This window comes from Apus apus, chromosome 1 (assembly GCF_020740795.1).
Source record: "Apus apus isolate bApuApu2 chromosome 1, bApuApu2.pri.cur, whole genome shotgun sequence".
Lineage (NCBI taxonomy): Eukaryota > Metazoa > Chordata > Aves > Apodiformes > Apodidae > Apus > Apus apus.
The window spans coordinates 192,334,995-192,356,811 of NC_067282.1; the positions used below are offsets into that span (position 1 = coordinate 192,334,995).

General features: G+C 43.0%; 1 long non-coding RNA gene across 1 annotated transcript in view; it reads left to right on the forward strand.

Annotated features, from left to right (window-relative positions):
- Positions 1-21,817, forward strand: part of LOC127385458 (uncharacterized) — a 53,894-nt gene that overhangs the window by 29,689 nt on the left and 2,388 nt on the right. The window lies entirely within an intron of this gene.

Here is a 21,817-nt window from a genome sequence, read left to right on the forward strand (position 1 = left end):
ACCAGCCTGTCCTTGTTGATGAGAATAAGATCCAGCATAGCACCTTTTGTCATTGGTTCCTCTACCACTTGGAGAAAGAAATCATCATCAGTGCAATCCAGGAACCTCCTGGATTGCTGGTGCCTTGCTTGTGTTGTCCGTCCAGCAGAAATCATGTTGGTTGAAATTCCCCATGAGGACCAGGGCTTGTGAGCATGAAAATGCCTCTGTCTGTCTGTCAAGGGCCTCATCCACTCAGTCTTCCTGGTCAGGTGGCCTGTAGCAGATCCCCACTATGATATGACCTGCCCCTGTCTTCCCTTGGTCCACTGTGAGCATTTGCCATCTTGTGTTCTGCTTGCCGTCTTTTAACAAGTATGTACTCCAGAAGGACCTTCTGTCTTAAGCCATTCCTGCTTTGTTTAATTAAAAGCCTTGTTGAGGCTGTTGAGGTTTCAACATGGTTGAAAGCATTCTGGAAACTCAGATATGTTTAACAAGCAAACTATCCCCATCCTTGTAACTGTTGAGCCCTTCTAAGAAGTCTCATAGTGCTTGATGTAGATTTCCATTTACAAAAATAAAATAAATAAATCTGGGCTCTTCCAAAATATATGTTTATCTGTTTAATAATTCTGTCCCTTGTTATACTTTCTACTACTTGCTCATAGGTGAAGCTTTGTATAGAGATACTCCTCTGCTGTGTCTCTCTTTTGTAGTACTTTTCTATGTTCTTCACAGACTTTTGCAAAAATACCACAGAGTTCTGTGTTTCTGTAGAGGGCAATAACGTCTGTGAGGTGTTTTCAAACAAAAAGAAAATGCTGTGGAAATGTAACAGGATTAATATTAGTATGTAGGCAAAATCTAATAGGAGTTACCATTCGTCATAGGCTACAACAAAAAAGGATTAAATCAGAGATATATAAATATTTTGAGGTTACTAAGAGTTACTTGCCTGTACCCGACAGCATACTTGAATTTGACCCAGTAAAGACTAGAAATTCTTTTAATCCACAGGTAGGATTTTTCACTATCTCTGCTGAAAACTTCCCACACTCGAGCAGGAGCAGTTGGGGGGATTAGATGCAAGGGATTATTTCCAGCAGAGCTGGTTCGACCCTTGGAAGTTTTCAGTCTGCTCTGGGGGCCACCTATCATGAATTGATGGCTACTTTGTTCAGTACGAGGGACCATCTCATTGCCATACCTGATGGTATGTGAAAAATAATCCAGACGGGCATTTGGGAATCTGCAAACAGCTAGAGGGGAGTGTGAAAAGTCTTTTCTTTGCCCAGCAAGGTCTCTTGGCCTCCTTTTTTCCTTTGACAAAGAGGATGGGGAAAGGCTTGAGGCAAAGATGAAGAAAGAAACGGTTTTTCTGAGTAGCTGGATCTTAAGCAAAGCACTGGGTGAAGCTCTTGGAACGGCAGTACTTCACTTGTGTGGTTTGCATAGCTGAAATAGTTAATGTAAATACATTCAGAGACAGATCTTAGCAAAATCAGCCATTCGTGAGCACAGAATGCTGTCATTAATAATCTGAGCAAGTGTGTGATCGGTGTTCTTTCCTTAAAACTGCCTACTTTAAAATATCAACAAAAGGCTCCTTGTGGCTACACAGCTTAACCTCAGTGTTTGAAAACCTGACAGTGCTAGGTCTGATGCAGCTGCTGGTAAAAGATCATTTGCAGATTTACTCCTAAATTATCCAATGAAAGCAAGCAAAATATGGGAAGGGAAGAAGATTCCTCAGACAAATCCAGCAACTTGGGAGCAAATTATCTGCTTTGTATTACTAAGCATCTGAATTACTGCCCAATGAATAATGCAGTAACAGTTTCCAGAAGACTGGCAGTTATATTGTAATGTTTTGAAACAACAAAGAAATGCACATATTAGCATAGGCCTGTTAGGTCTGTGGATTGAAATGGTGCACTGAGTGTGTGTAAGAACGGACCTGAGGTGCAAGGGCAGCACATACTTTGTAAAAGGCTGAATCCAAATTGATGCTTCAGGTCCTGTGAATCCACTGTTTCACAGTAAGCGTGTGTATGCTTTTCCCTAGAATAAACAGTAGTAAGAAGGACATAATTAAAAAGTAACATATCTTGCAGTTACAGGAAGAAGGCAGGGGACAGGTAAGAGTGTGTACGTAGGTGCTTGCTGCAGAGCTGCTTGCTTGTGGTTACTATCTCGAGCAGCCATCCTTACTCAGCATTGCAGCAGTTAACTACCAGCTTTTAAAAAAATGAATTGTTTAAATCCATATAAAATACTTTCCTAGACGTGTCTAGGGGCTAACTGTGAGCTCTGACTGTTGCCACATTCTGCTCTTGCGTGCAAGATTATTCTTCCAGATAAGCATGAATAGAATTCAAATGAATCTATCAATAATCAGTGGAAAGGATGTCATAATGCAAAGTCTGATACTGTAAAAAAAATACACAAGTCCTTGAAAACGTGTTTGGAACGGAACTGCTTCATTCTTAACATAGCTGCAGGTCTGGCAGCAACAGCTCATGAAGAGGTGTGGGAATGGGCTGAATAGACTCCCTGCTGGCAAGGAGAGCTAGGAGGCTGTATGCTACCGATAGGAGACTGACTCCTCATTTTTAAATCCCTTTGGGTAAAGGAAGGTAAATTATTTTTCTTTGCTGATGAAACACATTGTGAGGCAAAGCCACATTCGAGAGAAAAAAAACAAAAAAAAAAACAAAAAAAAAACCTGTTTACTGAAAATAAGATCTTTAAAGTCAAATGGAATATGTTGTCACGAGAGATTTGTGATTTAGTTTGTCATTATCTATTAAATTCTTCACATAAGAAAAGATCATTTATGAATTGGGAGGTGGCGAAAAGAAGAGATGGTTGAAGATGAAATGCACATTTTTAATTACTCAATTGCTAGTTCTCTGATTTGGATCTGCTTATAATTAAGTTAAATTATTTTCAGTGGAATTTTTCTTTGTAGCATTTGCTGCAGTGCAGAGTATGTGTGGTACCATGCTGAGTCTAAGGAAAGGGCAATCAGAAATAAATGCTTGTCTGTGGATGCCACAGTCCTTATCAGGACTCCCATGACTGATTAACAGGTACATTTCCAGAGTCTGTTAAATATAACTTATAAAGTTATCTATAATGGTGCCCTCTGGTGACTTCCAAATTTTTTACACTAGAATGAAATAACAGGATGGAATTTGGCCTGGTACTGTGAAAATACTCTGGTAAGCTGGACGATTCATTACAGATCCGTGAACAAATCAGAGCTCCTAGAGCTCAACCAGGCAATATACACAAGCTATAGACACACAAAAGTCCAGGACTAACTCCAAGTGTTGTAGGAACAGAGCTGTAATGAGTAAGAGAGTCTCTCACCCTACTATGCAAATTATCTCTTGTACATTCACAATAAAAATAAATTTGAGTTTTGACACTGCAAAATGAGAAAATTAAAAGATGAATCAACAGTCTCGTACTTTGTTTGTCTTGATGCAGGGAACGTGTAGGATGTTAATTGATTATATGAAATCTCAGAAATAAACCAGCTGTGCAAAAGAATGTGTTTTGTATATTCTACAGTTAGTGTGGGTGCCTCACAGTCTCTGGAAAGCTGCTCTCAATGCACTGCTTACTCTCCTGGATATTGTTTTTTATATGCACGATCTGTTTGCAGCATCTAATATCTCTACTGCCCATTGTTTCCCACCATATTGTCATACATAACATTCTGCACTGACTTCAGTGTTCATGTGGCTCTTACTGTGTTCTGGTTGAAAAGGACTTTTACTTGCAGCATTGTGTTGCTTTACAGCCAGATTCATGGTCCTATAAACACAAGTGCAGGCAGAAGGAAGCAAGTATAAGTATGTGTGGCTGGGGATGGATGGAATAGGTGTGGGCACTTCTTTCAGCATCATTTCTGTTTTAAATCATGGCTATGAAGCTATGTCCCAATCAATATGGACACAACACTGGTGAGGTAATGAGAGTGTCATGCTCCAAGGCAATTAGCCCAACATGAAACCATCCACAAGCAGAAACAAGCAAGACTATGGATAGGGGGTAAAAGGGAAGGGGAGAGTAAAAAAAAAAAAAAAAAAGGAAAAAACCCCACAAAACACACCTGTGTCAGTAATTTGTATGAAGGTTGGAAGGGTGAACTATTGTCTAATGATTTAATAATTCATTTCTGAATTTCCAATGTAAGCACATTCTTTGAATAAATGTATCAGGCTAAGTAACTCCTCTGCTTTTAAGCACTATTCCCTCATGCTATGCTTAGAAGATGCATCTCCTTCCATTCATGTCCTTTGCAAAACAGCCCCTTAGGCACAGTGTAGATCAACTAGATTTTATGCATATATTCTCTAAGAAAAACTAAAGGAGTAAACAAAATATTTGTTTTGACAAGACGTCTACTTTGATCATAAATGTTAAGATCAGATGGTATGAGTGATTTTATTCTTACTTCCCAAAAAATACAATCTGTAGAACCCCCTTCAGTAGCTTCATTAAGTCAGTAATTTGCCTTTCAACTGCAGTCTGTGTTTTAGGAAAATACCTAGTCTTGATTTTACAGACCATTTAGTATTTGAAGAAGAGTTTGTGGTATCATTTTGAGGTCTAATAATGCATTAGGGAAGGATGTTTTTTCTGTAGTAGTATTTGCAGTGTTTTAGTGTGCATGTCTTGTGCTGACACAGTGCTTCCTCCTGTCCTGAACAGTTAGCTGGGTTCTTCTAGGAGGAGAATAAACTCATTAATAAATGTATACATCTTTACTGCAGTCCTGTATCTCTGAACAGGAGACAGAGGAACACAAAAATCTGTACTTTTCTCAGTGACCATGTCCAACCTTAAATTTCTAGCTAAGCTGATGTTTCAAAGAATCTCTCCTTCCTTTCTCGTTGAAATCATTGCTGCTTATTTTCTGTCTGCTGGCCTCCTGATTTTTTCTCAGACTTCTGTAGCTCAAGCGTTTGTTTCCAAGCTCCTGCCACCACTGCAAATCTATGTTCCACCCAGTGTAGTTGGGCAGTAAATTCTGCTGTGCTCAACCATCTTCCTCTGAAAAGGAAGTTAATTGCTGTTCTATTTAGTTTGAATGAAGGATGGACATCAGACTTACTGCCCTGGACTTCATCAGCCTGTGACTGGTCGAAGACGTGTGATGTTTTGTGCTTCCCCCAGTCTGACAGCCTTTGGGTTTAAAAAACAGTGAAAGGAGACTTGGCTTTCAGTATGCTTGTGTAACACTGCCCATTCATACACATCTCCTGAGCTGTATGAGCAATCTGTTAAGCACTCTAATAGCACAACACAAGGAATGCATAAAATGGAGCTGATATTATTATTGTGCCCATTGAATGGTTTTTGCTTTTGTTTTTTCTGCCTTCTCCATCCATGGTAAATTAAGGAGTGACACCTAGGAAAGGGTCATGTATTCTGCAAGGATATGGGGGAAGCTCTGCAGTTCATAAGCATTTGGATATACACATGCTTCTTGGATCTTCTTCCTATACAAAGAGAATTGGAAGGCAGTATTTTCAGGATTAGGCCTTTGGGAAAACTGGTATAGGAGTTGCTGGTACAGAGGTAGTTCCTTGAGGGAGGCTGCTGAAGGGGGATTTTTGCCTCTGTCATGAATCAGATAATTTGCCTTACCTGTTCTGAAAATTGAGTTTGTCTTTATTCTGTCAGCCTCCCCTCTCTGCTGCTGCTTGCCTTTTATAGTTGCTTGTAGAAGAGCTGGGTCAGTTTTCACAACAGTTTCCACCATCTAAAGAACCTGAAGGTGCATAAATCTATGGGACCTGATGGGATTCACCCTCGGGTCCTGAGGGAGCTGGCAGATGAAATTGCTAAGCCTCTGTCCATCATATTTGAGAGGTCATGGCAATCTGGTGAGGTTCCCACTGATTGGAAAAAAGGGAACAGAGCCCCTATTTTTTAAAAGAGGAAAAAGGAAGACCCAGGGAACTACAGGCTGGTCAGTCTCACCCCTGTGCCTGGCAAGGTCATGGAGCAGATCCTCCTGGAAAGTCTGCTAAGGCCCATGGAAAACGAAGAGGTGACTGGTGACAGCCAACATGGCTTCACTAAGGGCAAGTCATGCCTGACCAACCTGGTGGCCTTCTACAACAAGGCTACAGAGATGGTGGGTGGTGGCAGAGCACCTGACATCATCTACCTGGATTTGTGCAAGGCTTTTGACACTGTCCTACATGACATCCTGGTCTGCAAACTGACAAGGAATGGATTTGACAGATGGACCACTAGGTGGATAAGAGATTGACTGGATGGCCACACCCAGAGAGTTGTGGTCAATGGCTCAATGTCCAAGTGGAGGCAAGTGATGAGTGGTGTCCTTCAGGGGTCAGTACTGGGACCAGTACTGTTTAACATCTTTGTTGGAGACATGGACAGTGGGATTGAGTGTATCCTCAGCAAGTTTGCTGATGACACCAAGCTGTGTGGTGTGGTTGACACCTTCCAACCTTAATGATTCTGTGATTCATGCTAGAGGAGTTTCTTACACCAGTGAAATAGCTGCTACTAGATCATCATCTTGGGCAAAGAGCAGCAGTAACTTATCCTAGGACGGGAAATGAATACATGAAAATACCTTAGTTAAAGGAAATTGCTATGAAAAGCAGGTGTAAATACATTTGTCTGCCTTGTTATAGTAGATCTAGGAACTTTGAACAGAAAGGTGTTGGCTATAATAGAGGGAGTTTAGAAATATGAGAACCACACAGAGCTACAGAGAAATTTCACACCACAGTTACAGGGAGGATTATCCTTAAATCTCATGAATGAGAGTGAATCTCCAGTCAGACAGCTTCTCCAGTGACATGTTGGGACAAATGATTCAGCTCAGCAGTGGAGAAGAATGTCCCCAGTGTTGCTTTCCTGGAAACACCTTCACCTGGAGTTTTCTGGTTCAGGAATTAATTTGCTTAAGAAAACTCATCAGTGCACAGAGCCTGGGGTGGCACAGCTGCAGGCAGATTGTACTTGGGGTGATGAGGATGCACAGCTGTAAGCAAGCCTAATGAAGATCTCTGTTGAATTTCCCAGCAGAAATACACCAGTAATTGTCAGGATCTTTGAAGTAAATAAAAGTTAGTTGTTCTCTCAGTCCTGAGAGTTTCACAAGTTTGTAATCATCCTATCTTAGCAGGAATGAAACAAAGACATCAGTCTTACCAATCACACTGATACTAAGGTGGGGCCAAATCCTTAACTCCTGTAAACAAGTTTTGCTTGATTCTGGCAGCAAAGACCAGTTTTAAGCCTGGTTTGAAATGGCAAGTGTTTCTAGAAGTCCTCTGATTGCATATGGCATTGGACTGGAAAAAAAAAAAAAAAAAGCCCAATCCCAACAGGTACCTGCTATCAGGAGCCCAGCTGGCAAGCATTATGTAGAAGAAGCAGTCTGGAGTCAGCACCTGGAAGATTACTTTCCATGTGGAATGGGAAATTGTTGAGCATCTGGAGTATCTGCTTTATTTGTTGTTAGCTTGTCCTGAACAAGATAAAACAAATATGGTGAGACACTGAGTTTGTGGCTCTCTGCACTGGCAGTGTGAACGCTGTTCTGCAGAGAAGAGGGTGAAGAAGCAAAGTAATTAAAGCATCCCACTGTGCAGCCAGATGTGTACGTTTACAAAGACAAAGAGGTCTTTTTGGATTAGTAAACTGCAAGCTTAAGTCCAAGGATGCAGGTGGTATATTAACCTGTTCCCTCCAGGATGGGGTTAACTGCAGAAATGGAAGTGTCTTAGCCTTGATGGACTACTTCAATCTAGCAAACCTTTGAACTCTTCTGCTTGGATTCATTCAAACTCCTGTGTTGGTATAGAAAAATAGGACTGATCCCTTGTATCCTTAGGATGCTGCTTTACTTCCCAGGATCGACTCTTACAGTAGTACATTGAACATGTCAACAGCTTCAGAGTGAGGCCCAAACCCAATGTGATTTTCTAGTTGTGTGACTGCAAAGGCACATTCCTCCTTCCTGGCTCTGACACATACACCTAGGGGAGTATCTGATTTATGCATACGGTAAGAGATCAGCATGCATTGATTAAGTATATTCAAAAAAGTCTTTTCAACTGGTATTGCATAAGAAAAATTTCAGCTTGTCTTTTTGAAATATCCTGGCACTGTTTGGATGCAAGAATTATGTATTAGGGAGACTTTAAAGTAGGATGAAAGTAAGAAATCTGATGAGAAAAAGTTGTAATTTTTTTCTTACTTTTTCTCCCCTCTTCCTGCACTGTACTCTGTTCCATATGGTTAGAAGGAAAATCCTTTTCAAACCTTTCAATCTAAAATATCATCAGATGGAGCAAAAGGAAATCTGAACTTGCCCCAGAAGCATTCCCACATTGGAATATTTTAGATGCTCCAGCCACAGAGCTCTGAGTATAAAGTACGAGTGGCAAGATGTCCACCCTGTTTGTGGAGGGGTGGATCAGAGAGTGTCTCATGCCTTGGGCGCTGTAGGGAACTCTCTGGCAGAGGAGAAGTCATCCTGTAATATAATGATGTGGTGGCTTCTGTAGCAATACTAGCTCACAGACTTCTTTCTTGTTCTCTGTTCCTCCTTGCCCATTTCAATGCCATGGGGCCCCATACTTGTGGCTGAATGAACCCAGTTCCCTACAAAGTGCGCTGAAGACCAGAATACTTGGAGCGCAGGGTGGGGTTGTCCTTTAAATCCAGAGAAGCCCAACACTGATCTGATTTGCAGCACAACCCCACACGTCGTTGCATGCAGGTGACCGACCTCATCCACAAGTGCCCACCCAGTGTTGCTGAAGAAGGTTCTTCAGTCAGAGCCTCCAGACATGCTGTGCAGGACTCAGCTCCATCAAATCATGACCCTTGAGACTGAAGGAAGTTGACCTTGGGCATGGTGTTTCTCGCGGCAATTACTGAAAACAGCAGGGCCCACAGCAAGACTGGGAGAGACCCACCTAGTTATGAAGTGTGTTGGTCCTTTAGCTGTCAAGACCAAGGGGAAATGTAGTATAAGAAAATTATCATCTCTGTCATTCAGAGCAACTGAGGATGCCTAAGGGAATTTTAAATGTTGGTAATCATTTGATGTCTGAGCTCCACCAAACTATGAAATGTGGAACCTCTTTTATTGGAGGAACACTGTCATAACACTGTGTCCAGTAGCGGGACTTTGAGAAGAGTATTTTCATCTTTGTTAAATTTAAACTGAACAGCTCTGACTTTCTCATCATACTGGACAAGAGAGGAGACAATGCATTTCAGGTGCTGCAAGACTTGGTGAGATAAAATTATCTCAAGTTTTGTAACTTGTTTTTGCAGATTTTTTGCTAAAAAACCACACACACACACACAAAAAAGAGAACCTTTTTCTCTTACTCTAACAAGTCAACTGTGAGTAAAAGGAATTACCTAAAAGTTTATTTTTCCATGACATTTATCATTAAAAAGAAAATGAGAGAAACTGCATGCCAACATTCCTTATAATTTCATTAAGGTCTAGGTAGATCTAATTTATGTGGGGAGTCTGTTTCCAAGATGAGAAGCAAATGAATCTCATCTGACAGGTAACTGAGTTATAAAGGAGACTCACACAAGAACTGTGCTCCAACAGAATGTAAACAAGACGTTTTTTAATAAGGTCAGACACACAAGAAGGAGCTAAATTATGGCAGGGTTCATCAGCCAGCAACACATGTAGTTAGACTTTCTCAAATGCTGCAAGTTAGCATGCAGTAAAGTTAAAGGTTTAAATTAATGCTAGTATTTTGCCCTCTGGGCAGTTGAACTAGGAGTTAAAAGGAAGTAAGTTTATAAGCCACAGAAGTAATACAACCCTATAAAGCAAATTATAAAGACTTGAATTTCTCCCCAAAACTTACAGATTTCAACAGTGTTAAATACCACCATAATGATGAAATCTTGCATGAAAAACCCAGAGAAACAAACTATAACATAAATGTATTGTTTGAAACTTAAAATGTATGCACTGGGAACTGTGAGAAACCACACAAGCAGAAGATTCATGTAGCAAAATGGTGAAAGGGCATCCCTGCTAAATGCCTTGTGGATAGTGCTAAGCAAACTGGAATAGTTCCAAAATATGTAGGTGGGATTGCTCTTCACAATGCTGGGATTTACTCCATTATTGTCCAAGTGACTCAGCTGAAATTGCCCACAATATACTAGACAGTTTTTATTGTCAATACATTTTGCTCTGGCCTTTCCTCTCTGTGGCTACGTGACCTTAATTCACCTATATTTCTAAAATGGTGGGATCAGGTGGTTCTGATCACAGCACTGCACTTTCCAAATCCAAACATGATGTAGCTTCATCTGCATATTCAGGAGGGCAGTGTGTCACCACCTTGTATCACTACCTTGGTTAATCTACTGCCAAGAGAAAGATACTGCCTTCCCTGCTATTGGAGTGAGTTCTTTGTCTTCTATACGTGATGCTGCCAGTTGCTAAATGACCTTGAAACCAATTCCCAAACACAGACAAACACCTTTTTGAAGCCATGATGCTTAATTTAGTCAATCAGTCAATGAATCCAGTTCGCCTGTGCTGTGGCAGAGAAAAGACTTGTTTCATTTGAAGAGGGATGAGGGCTGAAATGTGTTTTGTGCAGATAAAAACATGTTTCCACATCTTCATTTGGCATCTGTATCTGGCAGGATGATGTCCCCTGATGCTGTAGTTCACCGCTCTTTTTGACAGAAAACGGGCTGTTTATCCTGCCTTTTTATTCTAGAATATTGTTTGGCTTAAATATTGGATCCAGATTTGTTCAATCCATTCACAGGAGTTCCTGTAATCTCAAATGGAGATTAAAATCCAATCCAATGCATGGGATTGCAGTATCTTGTTTTTAGAGCAACCAGTACCAGCTGTTTCAGAAGGGGTTCAAGAAGCTCCTTAGAGGAAAAATATGAAATGATCTTGAATTCTGCCTCTGAGCATTGAGTGAGGGACTGGGCTCTAAGGCATAGTGGTTTATACCTCTAGCAATTCTTCAATCCTGTCTAAAAAATGTCAAACATCCTCATTACCCACTTATCTATCCAGTAATGTTTTTCCTTTTAAATCTCAAGAATACTTATTAACAAGGAGTTTGTAGGTTAGTGAAAGGGTTACCCTCCTTTGCTGTTCCAAACCTGCCATTTGCAATTGGCTTGCCTTCAGTTTCACAGATTTTTCCCTTGTTCTCCTGTCATAACAAGATACATGCTGCAACTCCTGAGCACTCTCCAGCTTTCAGTTCTGTTTTTCTTACTCCTCACAGTAAATGAGGTGCATGTGTGCTTATCTCTCCCCTCCTTCTCTTCTGGCTTCTGAAGGAAGGAAGCCCAGGTACATTGGCCAAAAGAGAGATGCTTTCACAGAATCACGGACTCTTAGGGGTTGGAAGGGACCTCGAAAGATCATCCAGTCCAACCCCCCTGCCAGAGCAGGATCACCCAGAACACATCACACAGGAACGTGTCTCTCCAGAGAAGGAGACTCCACAACCTCTCTGGGCAGCCTGTTCCAGTGCTCTGTCACTCTCACAGCAAGTAAGTTTTTTCTGATATTTACATGGAACCTCCTATGCTCCAGTTTGCACCCATTGCCCCTTGTCCTGTCACTGGACATCACTGAAAAAAGCCTGGCTCTGTCCTCCAGACACTCCCTCTTAACATATTTGCAAACTTTGATGAGGTTGCCCCTCAGGCTCCTGTGCTTCAAGCTAAAGAGACCCAGCTCCCTCAGTCTTTCCTTATAAGGGAGATGTTCCACTCCCTTAATCATCTTTCTGGCTTTGGCCAGGTACCATGCAGGTCAGATCATCCATCTCCCCTAATCTGGGCACAGCTCTAGTGCCCTTTCTCCCTTATGGTTTCCATTTTAAGCAACTAATTCTTTCTTGTATAAATACCTTACTATGCTCTCTAAGATGAAGCAAAACTTACCATTGCTCTTTATTAGGTCTCCTTATGCACTCTGGATATCCTATAATGCCAGAACAGTTGCTCTTTTAGGCTGGATAAGGGCCATCAATCCTAAAAACTATGTACACACCTTTAAAAAATCAGTGGGATTTAGGCACAAAAATAGCTTCTAAAGAATCACAGAATCTTAGGTATCTTAAAGTATTTGACCACTTTTATAAATGCAAGCCAAACCATCTCCTTTCCAAACAAAGTGTCCTGAAGGTTGGTTCTAGGGTTATGGATTTGCAAGATAAAGCAGGACAACCGCTGTGCTTCTGGAGGGTTCCTGTTCCTGGCAGGGATAAGGAAGAGGCATCCCTAGGGCAAGCAGCCAGGAACAGACAGGACACAACAGCTAACAGGAAAAGAAATACATAAATTGAACTGCACAAGTGCTAGCAAGCCAAATTATAGGGACTATGGGGATTACATGGTCCTATAGGAGGAAAAGAAGTGTCTGAATTTTGATTTATGGGAGGAAATTAAAAAAAAAAAATAAATTATAGGACACTGATTGGCACAAAAGAACTATTGGACCCCAGGCTAACACATTTCAAACTACATATCAACTGACAGCATGTCATAACCAGACCAGAACACAACTATAAATAACAGTAGGAAACCTACCTACATCATGCCAAGACAGTGAGTCAGTGTCAGTAATTTGGAACTTCTTTTAATAATTGAGGGGTTTGCCCAAATCCTACTGAAAATCACTTCTCTCCCTCTCTGTAACACCAGGGTATATTTGGTTTATGTAAGTTTTCTCAGATTTCATGCCATTATTTTGCCTGTCCATAGCATTTAACAAACTTCTTAGCATCCTCATTAAAAATTAAACCTATTTATTAAAATAATTTCCCTCAGAATTTTTCAGTAAAAGGTCTCAGCCCTATGCAAAGTGCAATTAGTACACGGGATGGATGTCTCTGCGTGGAGACAAAGGAGAACTTGTGCTGTTTCAGTGACCTCATTTCCCTTCATCTTTATACCTGTGTAGTCATTAGTATACAGAAATTCTGTGTAATACTGATATGGCAGCATCTTTCAGTACTAAAAACATGCTGTATACAAGACAGTGAAGACTCATCACTCCTTACACTGACTGTTTTTAAAAGGTCAGTCTTTTAAAGCACTTATTTTAAAATTTATAAAACCCGGTTAAATCACTCTCCTGATTTGAGCCAGGATGAAGCCGATTTTCTTTTTAATGATTTTTTTTTTTCCTCAGTGAAGTCTCTTTTAAGCAGCACACAAGTTTTCCAGCTAGTGGACTGGTAAGGCCTGAATGTTTTTGGATACTGCTGAGAAACCAAGGACACTTTGCTCTGCTTGTTGAATCTGCTACTTTGGACTCTAAAGGAGCAGATCGGTCAAATCTACAACCCTCCCACAGGGAGGAGCAGACTAGACAGATGGCAAAACTGGCCAGCCGAAGTATTCCAGCCCATGTATAATTCAGGGATCACAGAAGTCAAGCCTTTCTTCTTCCCTTCTCTTCCATTCATGGCTGGATTCCAGGGAGGACTCCATCTATCCATCTCCTTTGATCCCCAGGCCCATGCATTCCTGACCCTCATAACTCTGCCTTCAGCTCATGTCTGCTCTGCCTCTATCTCCAGGACACTTCTGACCTGCTCACAGCTCAGGAGGTGCCGTGGGAATTGCTGGGGTTGAGGGAGGTGATAGGGTTTTGCACATCCCTGCACATACTTGTATATATTTGTACGTTTTCTTTTATCATTAGTATTTAATTAAAGCTGTCTAGTTTAGTTTTCAATCCAGAAAGCCTTCTTCCTTATTCTCTCTCTCCTTTCCTTACCTGGGTGGGAGGAAGAGGGGAATGAGGGCATTATTGTCACTTGTCTAATTACCAATCCCGAGTCAAATCGTGACAATCACTATCAATACATTTAATAATTCAACCTATTGTTAAGTGTCAGCATTTAAGTTTCTGAGCATTCAGTGCTTTGAATGTATGTGCTACCATGTGAAGTAAAATAGAAATGGCTTGTGTAGAGGATTTTTCTAGGAGACCCATTAACCAGCACTTGTACCTTACTTCAAAACATTAATCATTCCTTAAATAAACACAGACTAATGGGTAACTGCTTTCTGCAAGGTTGATACTCCCACTTCTGAAAGAAAAGTCACACGTGTGAGGAGCCACCTAAGGGATGGAGCAGTTCCCAGAGGGCACACAAGGCACCAGGGGCCACTCTCTGATCTGCTGTGTCAAGTCTGTGTTCCTAGGGACTGGTTTCTGGTGAAAGAAAGCAAGGTGTAAGTTAACAATATGCTTTACAGGTCAGCTGCAAGCCTCTTTTGTCCCTAATATGGAGAAAGCCAACTGGGTTGTTTTATATAGAAAGAAATATGTTATGGAAAGGCAGGTTTGGTCACACTGATTGATTAAATTGGATTTTTTAAGACCCAGGTTGATCTGAGAAATCCGCAAATAACATACCTCCATGTGAATGTTTTCTCTGTGTTAAGGACTGAGCCACAGGGTCACTTCCCACTCAACTGAGAGTCAAACCTAATCTCTGTAGTCTTCACAGAATCTAGTGGGGAGGTAAATTTGAGTGGACAATTGTCCTATGTCAACATTAGTAAACTAAACACCATCAGGGAGCCTTCTTGGGGGGTGGAGCTAAGCCATCTACACCAGCACAGTGGTTTCTGGACTGGTTGTGGCCTGAGGCAAACATGGTCAGGTATGATTTGGGATTTTGCATGTGTCAGTCCCCTTCCCAGTGGGCATCCTGGGTCAAGTTGTGCTGCTTTGGAGGCTGAGACTTCAACAGTTAGGGTGTGGGGCATTCTCTGCCAGAGAATAGTCTCAGACAAGTTTAATTTACTTTAATAAGTTAATTTTAATTTGTATACATGGAGCTGTGGAGTGTGGGTGAATCCTTGGAGGGACAGGGCATGCAGATGCCTTGGCTCTCCTCCTGCTCTAGGGGATTCAGTTCTCCCCGGGGTTCATGGATGCTCTGCTGCTGCACGGGAACTGAGTGTCTTCTGCCCCCAAGCACCTCTCCAGGTTCCAGTGGCTGTAGCAAAGGAGGAGGTGTGAGGAAGCAGGGTGACTGTTGCAGGAGTCATAGCAATACCCAAAGGCATCACCATTGCCCTACAGAGCTGGGTTGCTGCAGGAGGCCTCTGCTACAGATCAGCTTCTAGGAGGAAAGGGTAACCTTCCCAAAAGGAGTCTCATGTGAAGATTTGCTGGCCTGTCTCCATTGGTGGTGGTGACTACTGTAAGCCAGATGTTGATGACTGGTGACAGTCATTCATTTGGCATATTTCTGTGTTACTGGCAGACAATGGGGAGCCTACAATTCTGCTGTTACTCTGTCTTGATAAACCCGTCACTACAGACCCACACAGTCTGACAGGGTGGGATAGATCATGGTGCCTAAAGCTGCAGAGCCTATGGAAGCACGTGAACTGTTTACCAGGGCAAACCACATCTACCTCCCTCAGCTACCTCCCTCACCTTTGCAGGGGCTGTTTTGAGGCAGGTCTAAGGAGTCTGCTGAGGACCAGCACCTCTTGTGTAAACAGGTTTGCAGGCAGGCACTGGGGCCCTATCAGAATACAAGATGATTGAAAAGATAAGGTACCAGCATGGTCTTCAAAGAGCTGGGTTTGCTAAGAATGTGCAGCTTCATTATGGAGGTTTTGTGGGTTAAAACATGTTTGAGCTGGTTAAAGTAAACAGGGGGTGGGCCCTGATGTGCAGACAAACACCTGAAATGGTTGCACTCCTGAGGCAAGATCTTGGAGCTGACAGAGCTCCTATGGTGCAAAGCTGCCAAGCAGAAAGCTGAAATTGCTAAAATGCTTTAATGAAACCACAGAGGGGAGTTGGAGAAGTTAGGTGTTTCTTGGGAAGGAAAGCATCTTGTGGTGGTTCCTCACAGGAACTGACCACAGCACATCAGAGGGTGGTGATTGTTCCTTCAGACAGGAGGTCTCACCTGAGTGCCAGCCCTTGGCACCTTCTTGCAAAGAAAAAAAAATATGCAAAGATCTTACAAAAAACACCTACCCAAAGGAATGGTGTTGGGGGCCTGGTTGCTGCCCCCTTGCCATGGCAGCCCCTGTTATTTCCAGGGCAGGAACCTGGCCTGGCTCTGGGGTATCCCCACTGCCTCCAGCCCCCAGTCTCCATCAAGTTTTTTTTACAAACTTAATTTTTTCTTAAGTGTTAAATTCATTTAAAGAGAGCATCAATGAGGCACAAAGAACAAACAAGTTGTAGGCAGAAATCCTTTGAGCTCCTGCTCAACTGCGCATTTCTAACCATTCCCTACTGAAGGCAAAACGGGTGCCAGGAGATGCAAGAAGGAGATTTTCAAAGCTAATTATTTACTGGTTTATAGACTTTCAGTTACTTCAGTCTGGCAGGTTTGATAAGGAAAGCTTCAGTGACAGCAATTAACACAACTTCTACGAGGCATTACTGAGTAATTGTGCCATTATTTATTTCCTGTAAAGTGACAGACTACTAGAGAGGGTTTTATGTTTTCTGTTTGTAGATAATTTGTGTCAGGGTGGATGCAGTCACCAGGAGGACAGCAAGTAGGAGTGGGAACACTAAAAAGACTTTCCCTGTGACAGTACAAGGACACGTGCTTCACCCCATCTCGTCCACTGTCTGGTATATCTTTGTTTGCTTTTATTCTGTGGTATTAATAATGGTGGTGATCCTCAGACACAGGCTGGTGTTAGCCCTGACTTGGGAAGCCCCCAGGAGGGGGACAAGAGTGCCCTGTCATGCTTGTTAATGTCATGCTGAGTAGGCAAGGGGAGAGACTATGGGACAGATTTGTGCATCAACCCTGACAGGCAGGTGGAGGTATCCATGTTGATAAATATTGAAGAAGACAATGGAAGAAGTAGCAAAGGTTATGTTTCCCTCTGCTTGCAAGTAGTTTCCTCTTTCAGTTTTTATCGCTTCCTGCCAGGCATGAAATGGAACCCCTTTATATGCAGGAATAATTCAGTCCACCTCAAACCAATTCCCATCTGCTCTGAAAATGAAACATGAGAACTACTAAAAATAACCAGTAGCAGGGCAAGAAAAAAATAATCCACTGCTTCGTCCAGGCAGAGATACTTTCTGACTTGGTCATCAGCAAGTAATTATCCTTGCTGGAACTGGCTAAGAGGTTAACATATCTGGAGGACATAACATATCCCCTATCTTGGGGAAAATGTTCTGAGGCCCTTTCCAGGTATGATATTAAGCATAATGCTATAGAAATTATTTAAGAAGCCTCTCCTTTCAGCAGGGAATTTTTTGGCTTTTTTTTTCTGGAACTCCTGAATGTTTGGACACATCCAAAGTTTTCAAGGCCAGCATTGAATTGTTACAACTCTTGGGAGCATTGCAAAAGACAAAGACCATCGATCAGAGGATGAATGGAAAATGTACTTTGTAAAATGCTTTAGTCTAAACAAATACTTGAAATTTGTGAGTAGCAGTACAGCCAGAAAATTAAGTGGAAAGGAAAATTTTACTCACAATTTTTTTCCCAATACTTGACATTGGGAAAAACTGATGCACTTGAGAATGGCCACAATCTTCTGAAACAGAGAGGTTATTCCTTTGAAAGAATACCTAAAATCTTTTATAATGGAAAAAAAAGACATTATTTAAATCAATATGAAGCACCAAAGATAGGCAAGGATGGGATGCAAGGAAAAAATACCCAATAAACAAAAACAACCTAGGGCCTCTAGGACTCTTTTAAAGTGATACAAACCTGCACCAGTGAGACCAAGATTGCCACAGGCAGCACTGACCCTACAGTCAATTTCAATACTTCTGCTTAAGGGTTTAATTCCAGAGTTTCTTGGAGCTCAAGTAGACTGAATGGCAAAAAGGGAGTATTTTCTGCACTCCTCCCATGTGTGGCTGAACTACAGCTGGGTTAATCCTTTGCAGCTGCCCAGGCAGAAAGCCAGACCCTTCAGGTGGCTGGTTATGGGCAGACCAGGAGAAGGAGTTCTGGCATCCACACAAACAGGACACCCTTGGGCAGGGGAAAGCCCAGAAAATATCAAAGTGCCCAGTACTGCCTCCCCACATGGGCTTTGTAAGAGGGACTGCAAAAGCCAGGCCACAGGGAGGGAAGAGCAATGTACCTCAACTCCTCTTTCTTCACTGAGGACACATGGTTTTACATATCTGACACAGAAGCAGAAAGTAGAGACTGTTGTTTGATGTGCACAGTCAAACTAGTGAGGTTAAAAACCACTTTTGTCTCAGAGCCCTGCCATCCTATGTCACCCCTCCATCCTCTTTCCCTCATGCTGGCTAATCCTCTGCAGTTTGAGTTCTCCTCTCTGTAATTGTATTTTTTCTGTTTGAAAATAGTTGGAACCCTTATTTCTTTGCTTTTTTCTTCAAACAAATGCTTTCTGATAGAGACAGTGTTTGGCACAGCACCTTCCTTTGCCCTGACAGATTCTGTTTACAGGATTGACTGCTGTGGGAAACAGTTAATCTTCTTCCCCACTGCACATCTGCTCAGGTACTGGAGCTCACATGAAATCTAATGCAGTTGAAAACTTCTTGTTCATCTCATTCATGCCTGCACATCATGAAATTATCTTTATTCATCAGCACAATGCATATATCTAACCAAATCACTTTTTTTCTGAATGCCATCTTCAGTTTTGTTTTCCAAAAGTGTTAGGGCCCCATGAAGGAAATAGGATTAATTCAGAATAATTGAGGTCTGGGTCTTTCAAGTGAAAATAACAAGCTAATAGTAATGTCATCCTTAAAAGCTAAGGTTCTTCCCCAAAATATTGTATCTAAAAATATCCCAAACTGAACTAATTGTTTCTACTCTGTACTGTTGTGTGTCATAGAAAATGTCCAGAAGATCTGAACAGGTATGTGAAATGTAGAGGATTTAGAAAAGATTGAACAAAAAAAGAACCTAATCTATCACAACTGCCACAGAGCTGCTGGTCTGCTGCCATTTACTGGGATTCAGCTGGGATAACCTGTCTCACAGTCTTTTACTTCACTGGTGCCAGAAGAGTGAGGGTAGCTGATGGGGCTGCTGGTCAGTGCTGGCTGATACCCAAATCCAGCCTGGAGCAGGCAAGATCGAGGCTGTACGGCAAGAAGGAGCTGTTGCTTCCTGCTCACTTTGCAAGCTGTTGTTCTGCTTAAAACATGAAGGCCAAAAAGAGAGTTTGGAAAGCAAAAGTCTGGTTGGAAATTTTCAAGTGCCTTCATAGTCTCGTTGTTATGAACGAATAAGCTTGCCCTTGTCAAGCAAGTGACCTGGAGATTTATGTTTGCACCATCAGGACTGTCTGTCACCAGCCAAGGTCTAAATGTTATTTCTTAAATGAGAGCAAAAGCCTGTCCTCCTGCAAGGAGGGCCAGCAGTCAGTCCTTCCTGCCTCCTGCAGCTGGACTAAATCAGCCCATTAGATGGGCAAGGCTTGGGTAGGTAAGGACTGCAGGCTCTGGCCAAGGGCTGCAGGGTGAAAAGGACCTAGTCTGCCAAAATCTGCCTCTGATAAAACAGCCCAACCCATCCTGTAAAGACTTTTACTGAAAAATCTTGAAGTAATCACAGGGGAAATGACAGGAACTCAGGCCTCCCTTCCTGCCCAGGCGAGACACTCCCCAGCTCTTTTCCCCCCAGCCTTTTGGACAGGCCAGTGTCCACGGGGAAGGGCTGGGGCTGGAGCTGCCACCCAGCAAGGGTTGGCTGAGGTGGGAGGGAGGAGGGATGGCAGCACCGTGCTCCGTGCTGCACTCAGCTTCTCGTAGGAGTATGGAAATGGAGGGTCAAGTTCACAGATTGCGGCATCAGGAGAGGGAGGAACACTGAGATTCCTCTGGCCTTAGTGACATTTCACTTATTTATACCAGCTGCAAATCTTGTCTGGAGTCTTGAGAGACTTCAGTGTGGCTTTCCTCGTTTGCATTTAAGAAGACATTCAATTAACAGGAGCGCTGTGTGCTGAAATGCCTGCTTTATGAGGTGACAGGGCTGAACAGGTTAAAAATACACAGGACTTTGGATTATATTACTTCCTATGAAACAGCTACCAGCTCTGCTGTCCCAGTGCATGTATCTTCTCTCTTATCAGTGGATTAGATATAAAGAAACCACTCTCACTGTTTTTATCAAGAAGGTGAGGCTGTTGTGTTTGATTTAAAAAATCAAACCCTGTGGTTTGTAACAAGTCAGTTCCTGGTGAAACATAGTCTGAATCCAATGTTGGTTTGGTACATTTGTAAATTGCAGAACATCACAAGAGGGTAATAAAGAATGTGCTGTGCATTCTCCATCCTGTCTTCCTTGGATGACTCAAAACATTATTTTTTGTGCCACCTTCCTCTATTCCACACCTTTTCTTCAATGCTGGTTTTTTTCTGGTGTGCGCTAATGTCATCATGTCCTATGGCAGCTACGGAGGAGCAAGGTGTCAGCAGGCTGCAGTGTGCCTTCATACACATGCAGAGTGGTCATCAGTCTGCAGGTACTGTCCTGGGCTGGGGAAGTAATGCCCTTGGGAGATGCATTCCTAAATCCCTTAGATTTACCTGAAAAAAACCCTCAATCTTTAATTTGTGGAATTGTACAGATTGGTGACAGCAGGACACAAGCAGGAAACCTGAGAAAACTCAGCAGAGATGTCGCAAATTTGGTGACCAGTAGGTTGCCCCTTCCTCCAGACTTCCTTCTGGATGTTGGTGCCATCACCTCCTGCTTGGTTGGCTTCACAGATTGTCACCTCTCATCCTGGGTGGTGACAGCAGGACATTACCTTTACTTTTTGTAGCTCTTGAGATTTGTAAAGCTGCTCCAGGCTCCAGAGAAAGCATGTGAAACCTGTTCAGCTTGTATGGAGAAGCTGATGTTGCCCCAAGGCAGGGAAGGGACATAGGAACCACCAAGTGATCTGGTCAGCCATGGGAAGAGTCACAAAGAGATGGGTAGGCTTTGCCCCGGTCTTTGGGCATCTGCAGTCGCTCTCAGGCTGTAACCACTCATGGCAGGAGCTGTCATCTCCTCCGAGACACAGTGGGTGGTGTAAGCCACATAAAATGTGTATAAATCCCAGTCCAGTCCAGACTGTAAAACTGGCTTAAAGTAAAAACAGATTCGGGCAGTTCTCAGGCTGCAGGCAGGCATCAGCGCTGGGCTCCTGTCAGCAGTTTGTCCTTGCTCCCTGGACAGAGTGTCCTGCTTCCTCCCATCCTGTGGCACAGCTCCCCAGTTCTGCCCTTTTAGTGGCTGGCGGGGGAAGAGCAGCAGCAGCAGCAGCAGGGTCGGGGTGCAGTGACCTCCAGCCGGGCAGCGACAGCTGGGGCACGGCTGGAAACCTCCGGCCGGGGGGTGCCACCCTGTCTGCCGTGGCTGTGGTCGGTGCCCAGCCAAGACGTGACCCCTTCTCAGCTGTTCGTCGTGTCTGCGATGCCAGGGATGCCCTGGGATCTGCTGTCAGCTCGGGGCAGGCGCTGTGGGGACGCGCTAATCCCCTCCAGGAAAGTTCCTGCGGCTTGTTTCAAACAGCCAGTTGAAACTGGTTGATCCAGGCGGGTCGGCCTGTCTGGCGGGGCCGGCAGCGCTGACACATGCGCTGCGGTGGGTGAAGGTCGCTGGTCGCCCCAGGGCGGCGAGGAGGAGCGGCTGGTTCTGCCTCTCTCCAGCCAGACCTCCGCCCGCAGCCCTGAAAGCCTTTCCTCCAGATCCTCTGCCATTTCCCGTGCAGCTTTTGGTGCTTTTTGTCCTTCCTTAGTTTAAAAGAGGACTTTTGTTTGTGTTTTGCTTTTTTTTTTCCC